Below are 8,617 nucleotides of genomic sequence, written 5' to 3' on the forward strand. Positions count from 1 at the left end.
CCATCTGCTATAGCTGCCACACAGGGGATCATTTTGAGTGTGTATATGGCCGCGAATGCGGGTCTGTGTGTGTATGTGTTTGTGCAGACACCATGATAATACAGCCTCTAATACGTGACCTAAGTGATGGCCTAAAGCTGTCAGCTCTTTCCTGTGGGAAGAAGAGGACAGCTAAACAACTGATTATCTGTTCCAGTCACCCACAAATACTACAGACAATACCTCGCTGCCAAGAGAACATAGTTCAAGTGTGACATGTGCATGCACGCGCTCGCGTGAGAGATGAGGGGAAGCCTGCAGTGTAGTATGTCTTTTTCTCTTTAAGTCATCACAATCTCTCCCTTATAATTGGCTGAATTAAATTTGTTAATAAGAGATTTTGATGTGGTAAATGTATTTAGGTACTTCAGGCAGGCCTCTTTAATTTAATCCTCGGTTTGCAGTTGTCCAGAGGCATTTATGAATTGATTGAGCTGTCATCTGCTTTGATGTTTTCCTCATTTTTCTTTCCATATTATTCTTTTATCCCCCACTCTGTTTTTATACCCACAAAATGAACTAGTTCCACAATGGGGCCTCTTTATTAAGTTCACCTGTTCACTTAAAAGTAAGCAGGCATGTTAAATATTTCTACTGTCCTGTCTATTTTTATGTTTCTTCTGTTTTAACATGATCAAACAGGAAGGCACACATTTCCTGTCTTTGGACCGTGCGGACTGAATGGTAACATCAGCAGGGATACGCACATACTTTCATCTTCTTTTCATATTCTTCCACTTACTCACTTTGTCAGTCTATCATGCTCTCACTGTCTTTGTGAGGCGTGCTTCTGTAAGTGTGTCTACTCACTTTCACACACACAAAGAAAAAGGTAACAAAGTTTTGGTGGAGCTTTGAGTTTTCCCTTGATCTGAATACAAAGCTCTGTGGTTCGTGTCGGCTCACGTTTTGCTTCCACTGCAGCTCAAAGAGCTAATTGTGCTCAGCAACATCCCAGTGTGATACAATCACTGACTAATGCATTAGCCATCGTCGTGTTTGATGGAGACACAAACACACACAGAAGTCCCGGCGCCACTCTTAACACACCTCAACTCTTGTGATGTAGATATGGGAGACTTGTCGTGGGTGCTCGCTTGTTTTGATGGTGGTCCGTGTCGTGGCTGGTTCACATGTTGTTTTGATCCCTGCTGTCAGAGCCCAGTGAGCTCACACAGACACAGCTGGCTAGGGTGGAGCCAACAGGGGTACATAGGGAGTTGAAGGACATGGATCTTTGCCAGCACATTTTATACATAGTGCATATCTTACAAGTACAGCTGAGAATTAGAGATAGTGGACCCTCGCCCCTCACTGCCCACCCTACCATCTGCCCGCCTGGGGCTGGGGGCTCTGTGGCTTAGCTTCCATATTACAAGGCTTGACAGCCCTTGCCCTCAATCAACCTCACACGCATGCACATGCACACATACACATCTTCCCTCCTCTTGTATTCCCTTTCTCCCATCACTTTTTTTTAGTGACGGAAGTATGTTAGTGTGAAAACTTGCTGCATATTAATGTCACTTTAAATAAGAGATTAGTGGTCTTTAACAGCAGCAAAGAGAGATGGCTGTATTTTCCTCTCTTTAATTTGGTTCTTACTCAGAAGGGACTACAAAGCCAGCGAAGGTCAGGTCTTAGTAAGGGTGTGTGTATGTGCATATATCTGGTGTCGAAAATGTGTCAGTGGGTGGTTCAGTGTCTCAATGGAGGTTGCAGGTCTCAGAGTGGATATAATTAGAAACTTCCGTGGAGCTTTAGGAAAAATAGTCCGCTTCCCCTCGCTTATTTTCCTCTCACCATTTATCTCTCTTCTCTGATGACATGATCGGGGAGTTAACCACCAAATCCATCTTTGTGTCTCAGCTTGCTCCTGTTTGTCTCTGCTGGTGTAAATCTCACATCCTGTTCCCCGTCAGCCAAATAAAACAGCAGGACTCGATAAAACACATGGAGGGGAATCCCGAGGAATCGGGATACATGACGCTTCAGTCGCACTGTCTCAATCCTCTCTGGAACAAAGGCTGATTAGAGGACTGAAATGTTTTGATGACTGATATTTGAAAGATGAAAAAGATTAAATAATCTTTGTTTAAAACTAATTTAACAACTTGTAACTACATATTTCAACAAAAGAAGTAAAACACAAACAAATCTTTGCACAACGTTTTGCTGAAATTTATCATTTCCTCGGGTTATGTGTTTGAAGGTGAGAAGTTGTGGACGGTCTGATTTATAAATCATCGCTGCAGTCTCTGAGATGTCAAGATACTGGTCACTCCCTCAAACTTGAAAGGGCATATACATTAAGAGATGACAGTTATTTGTTTGAACCTGTTGGCAGATAACAAAGAAACAGAGAAAATTTCCCAGTGCTTTTTATCCCTGTACAGTTTTCTATGAATAATGGCAGTAATGGCAGGTTACTAAGATTGGCTGAGTGACTCATAGACCTTCTATTGGCCTGTTTAATCTCCTATAGCTGTTGAAGAGCTTGTAGAGGCACACATACACACACATTCCCATGTGCAGCTATATATTTGCATTGTGTTATATTACCTAAGCCACCAACGAGGGCTGTAGATACAGAAAAAAGTTAGCTTTAGCTTATACTAAAGGCCTCAAGTTACAGTAAGGGGAATAATTATTTGATATCCTGCTGAATTTGTAGGTTTGCTCACTTCCAAAGAAATGAATGGTCTCTAATTTGTATGCTAGTTTGATTTTAATAGATAGACATGTTACATAAAATTTATTAACTGATTTGTATGTCATTGAGTGAAATAAGTATTCGATTCCCTACAACGTAGCCAGACTACCACAGATTGGCTGTGTCCATGTGGCACACAGATTGCAATCAATCAATCAATAACAGATACTCCTGAGCTCACTCATTATGTGTATAAAACACATCTGTCCACCGTATCAGTTTCTTCTATTCCAACCTATCCACGATCACGAGGAAGACTAAAGAGCTGTCAAAGGATGTCAGGAATAAGACTGTAGACATGCACAATGGGCTACAAGGCCATCAGCAAGAAACTAAGTGAGAAGGTGACAACTGTTGAGATGATTATTCAGAAATGGAAGAAATACAAAATGACCATCAACAACCAATAACCCGTGGTCTGGACCTCACGATGCAAGACCCTGCCTTGTGATTTAAGGATGATAAACAGTTGGGACCACAGTCACCAAGAAAACCATTTTTAACACACTACGCCATAATAAATGATGTTTTGCAGTCCGTACAAGGTTCCTCTGCTCAAGAAGATACAGGGTACAAACCCGTCTTTGCCAGTGAACATCTAAATGATTCGGCAAAGGCTTTTGTGAAAGTTATGTGGTCGGATGTACTTGAAGTTACTTGACCTGCTGTGTTTGAAAGAAGAGAAATGCTGAGTGTGACTTAAAGAACTGCATCCAGACAGTCAAGCATGCAGGTGTAAACTGCAAAGGGTACAGGACAACTTCACTGCACTGAGGGACCAATGAACTGGGCCATGTACCATAAAATCTCAGACAAGAATCTCCTTCGCTCAGCCAGACAAGATGCACATTATGGAGCAGGTCATGGAGTGGCTTAGCCAGTCTCCAGACCTCAGTCCTAGAGACAAACTGTGGAGTGTGCTGAAACTTCGAAAGGCCTACAAATAGTCAGGAAACATGAAGGACTTTCTGTAAAGAAGATTGGGCCAAAGTCCCTCCTGAGACGCAAACCTAGTGCCAATTACAAGAAATGTCTCGTCGCTGTGCTTGCCAAATAAAGTTTTGCCACCAAGTACTAAGCCATGTTTTGTTTGAGAATAAAATACTTTATTTGTGTGTGTTTTTTCTGGATTTGTGGTTGATATTCTGTCTGTCCCTATTAAAATCAAACTATGATAAAAACTTAAAGATGTTCATTTCTTTAAAATTGGGCAACCTTACAAATTTAGCAGGGGATCAAATAATTATTTCCTTCACTCAAGAATGTTTCTGTGTTCCTAAGATTCATATTCCACTTTAATACAGCTAATTAAACATTTTAATCAAGGACAGCACTGAATTGATCTCAGTCCGTGCTAAAGGGAGTTTGTGTTAACTATACCACTGTGATTATTCCTGCTTCACTAGAGCTGTCACTCACCCATCAGCTCTCATTTTTGCCACTACCGTGACAGAAGACCAGGAAAAACAAAGAGCTGAACCCATCCCTGACTTATAATTAATCTCTTGTCGACTTCTATTGACACATCCTCTCTTTGATTGAATAATTACCTAAGTGCCACAAGCTTCTAGGATTGAGTCATAATCCTGAATAAGATATGACCAACTTTGGTCACCTCGTTCACTACAATTAGCTCATCATTTGCTTGGCTGCGAGAACAGCAGCTCCCCATCTGTTGTGCTCTGGTTATGGACAGCAGTTTTGGGGTTCATTTTTTTTCTACAGAGCCTGGCAACAAGTTCTCATTTGACTCCTTGTACAGTTAGATGAAGTGTGTGAAGGTACTGACACGTGCGCAAATAAATTCACATGCATGTCTGCACACTCTGACAAGTGCAGTTTCTCACATTATACTACCGCTGCTCAAACCCAACCACAGCAAACCACACGCACACACCTCCCTACACACATGCGCTCGCAAATACATGCATATCTACCCACCTGCCCGCAAAGCATTCCCACACCTCACACATAAACAGCCTGGCATCTGTCACAGCTTGGGTGGGGGTGGGGTCACACATGTACATGCACGCACACACACACAACAACACACCCAGAAACACAAACACAGTCCTCTTGTCTACAGTGAACGTACCCTTTTGACCCTTTGACAGGTACATGGAGGATCTCAAAGTGAGAGGAGAAGCCTCAGAGCAGGTCTACAAGTCAGAGATGTGCCCTCTCCATAGGTAGCTGTCTAACTCCTCAGGACTCCAGGGGATGGCTGTGCCTCTTGCAGGAAGCCATAACTCTCCTCTCAGGAAGTGAGGTGTGTCTGGAGTGTTATCTACATCTGTCTTGGAAAGAAGCGGGAGCACAAGAGGTCAGACAAGAATGGGACCACTTATATCATGTTTTATGTATGACGTGTGGCATGTGTTTGAATATTTACATGTGTCTGAAGGTGATGCAAATAGAGAGGGAAAAAAACTGGGAAGAAGTTCAGACAACTCTGCTTCCTTTGTCGACAAAGAGTCTCTATAAACAGTTCAACATGATGCAATTCCAGAGTGGAACCAGTAACAACCACATTTTTTTTCTATCTATTGATCAGAGCCCGAGCTGCATATATTAGGGTTTGTATTTCAGTCATCAAGTCCCTATTGACAACTAAATTCAATTATCTGTCCTAAAACTTTTTAATCAAACAGATGAACGTAAATATTTTGCTGCATTAACTTATCGCTTCTTTAAACAACAGCAGTGACCTTCAAATGATGCCAAAAGTTTCTTTCTTTCCCGTTCTTGATGGTGTGACAAATTCCCTCCAGTCCTAAGTATGTCGAACGACCCCTGAAATAAAACGTTTGAAGAATATAAATGATCAGCCCCCACAATGTGGAGCTAAAAGCTTTCAGGGTGATCCTTGTGAACTCTTAGAACACTCCCAGGCATATAATTAAAAGGTAGTTTCTAATTTCTATGAGAGTAAATTAGCACCTCGGCTTCATTGTTACACCGTGGCTGGTGGCAGGTAGCCTGGGGAGATGGATTGAATGGATCAGAGAGGGTTGGACAGTCACTGGATAATTTTGACAACGGGGTTCGGGGGTATCATCCATCACTCAAGTGCTTACATGAAAGTTTTGACAGGTAGAGGTCATGGCAATGTGGCAGGAGCCAACAGAGATGGATGCCTTTAATTTGGGTAATGAAGAGTTAACCATCTTGGGAGAGCAAGAGGAGCGTTAAATAGGAGAGCCATTCGCCATTAAAAGAAAGTCTTATTTAATTCCTCCAACCCTAATGAAAGACATCGAAACACAATCCTTGATTGACAATGAGGCCCCAGCTGTAATTCCCTGCAGACAGTTCACTTAAGTTCCCTCCCTTGTTAATCTCAAATATAATGAATTGCAAAACTAAGGTTAAACGTGGCAGCGTGAATTCATTATCACTAATATGTTAAACCATAAGATGATTTACAGTGTGGTCTCTCTCTTATTTTCATTAACGGTGAATGGCTTTGATTTAGTCGAGATTCCGCTGGCCTGTTCATTCTCACCATCAATCTCGCCGTCTTGGTCATTGTCCTCTTTTATATCTGACCCCTTCGCTCGAAAATGGAGCGAAGAATGGAAATATGTTGGAGCCGACAACCTGGTGAAAAAAATTATTATTCTGCTTTTTAGTGTGAGTACAAGACCCCTTTTTATCGCTTCCTTGCAAATTATATTCATCCCGAGCTGTCATTCAACTTCATCCTTGACCCTGGTCTTATTGTTCCAGGCTTAATGGTAGTGCTTGTGCCGAGATAACGGTTAATGCTCCGCTGTCTAGCAGCAAAGGCCTGCAAATGCTATCTTACACTAAAACACCGGGGACCCTATCTGCATACTGAGCTGATATTTATATGGACATTCATAATCCATGTACCTGTTCCCCGTTCATTAACCAAAAGAAAAAGTATTTGAAATGCAAGTTTCTTTCCAAAGTATAATTCCAATATGCCAACCACAAACTATACTGACATACCTTTGCAGGCACTGTGTGGCTTGGGCAACACTCCCTGTTTATTCATATTAATGCTTGAAGGAATATCATACATAAGTCATCCCAGTAAGTTTATACACTCTCAAGCAACATGGCACAGGCCCAGTTTACCTCACCGAAAATGATATATTTGGATTGTCTTCCTGTACTCTGTGTAATGTTTGTGGTTCATTTACACATATTATTACAGTATAGCTCTGAGCATGTATGCATACTACCAGACCACAAGATTACTGTGCATAAAAGTGACAAATTGTAACACTGCATCAAGGAGAGGCTATGCTGAGTGATAGGAAGGTTATGGACTCCTAATGACAGGGTTTTAAAGCTAGAGCTTCTACTAATTGGGGTGATGTGTCCATTCCTTTGTCCCCCCAAGACATGTCTAGCTACCAGGGATTAGCCATGATTAAGGTGCTGGTCTTCCTGGTGCTTGAAGACCCCTCATGGTATTTATCCATAGTGGTCAGATTATTCCAGTGATGGACACCTAGAGATCACAGGGGTTGTGATATATCTTGATAGTTAGTATGAGGCCTATTATAGCCACTTTCATTTGGGTGGCTTTAAAAGTTACATATATCAGCAGGCACATTCAAAGAGGCAGTGTAATATTTATGCAGTGGGATTGTTATATAAAAGTAGTTCAAAACCAATGCCTCAGGATATTTTTCACATTTTCTTGTTAAAAGAAAAGGGAGGCAGCTATTATAAAAAACACAATTACAGAGTGTAAAATCATTATGTTCTGTTGGCAAACAATTTAGTCTAGCATCACACTAAGTGCGCTATAATGGTTCTCCCCAATTACCAAGACACTAATTATGTGTTGCTTCCTCCACAGGTTTATCTGGAACACAGTGTTTTATGAGCTGCCCTTTTATTCTTTCAGTAGTTTCGTGGTAAAACTGCAATATGACTAAAGCACAGTCTTATTTCTTTATGACAATAGTTGCGCTGATCTTAAGGGGAATAAAAACTCCTGAAGTGAAAAATGAGAACAAAGCTTGTGTCTGAAAGTCAGCAATCATAATTCCCAGCACTTATTCATTACAAGGATTCATACAATGAATCATATTGTGCAAAAAGAATAAACATTAAGCATGAAAATTTATTCAGCATCTCCTTTCCTACTTTTCAACAACTGATTCCCTTTGGCTACTATTAAACACTGCAGTAGTCACAATGAACTCCTTTCCAAAGAAGAAAAAAAACATTCTCATTTAAACCATTACTGTTACTCTGGGTTTGAAATGATCAAAAATCCTCAACCTTCTCTTTTCTTTCTTTAGTCTGTGCCTGTTCCAAAGGAACTTCTCTCTGTGTTTTCATTTGTGAAGCAATCTGCGAATTTAAAGGGAGCAGAACACTCTACCTTGTTAAAATGAATTGTCATGTATGCTTGACAGACACTTATAATGAGATTAGTGTAAGAACCTCAAAGAGGAAATGTTAGAAATAAGAGAAGCGCTAATCCGCTCACACTTTTATGACTAAATTCATTCTCTCTGTGGTTTCTCGAAACTTTGCTTTCCTGTTCATTATCCGAATTGTCTTACAGCTCTCATCTTGTAATCCTGAGCTCCTCTATTGACACTCGAACTCAGTTTAAAAAGATCCCATGAGACTGGAATAATAAATTGGAGATTTTGTGTCGCTCATATCAGATCTGTGTTAATATTTTGTATGCAGGGATAAATCCTGCTTATGTTTTAAGACATAGATTACCTCCACACATTACATTAAGGAGTTAAGAAATCATAATAATGTTAATAATAATGATAGATAGATAGATAGATAGATAGATAGATAGATAGATAGATAGATAGATAGATAGATAGATAGATAGATAGATAGATAGATAGATAGATA

This window comes from Haplochromis burtoni, unplaced genomic scaffold, assembly GCF_018398535.1.
Source record: "Haplochromis burtoni strain Fernald_Lab_line unplaced genomic scaffold, NCSU_Asbu1 Contig_338, whole genome shotgun sequence".
In the NCBI taxonomy this organism is placed as follows: Eukaryota; Metazoa; Chordata; class Actinopteri; order Cichliformes; family Cichlidae; genus Haplochromis; species Haplochromis burtoni.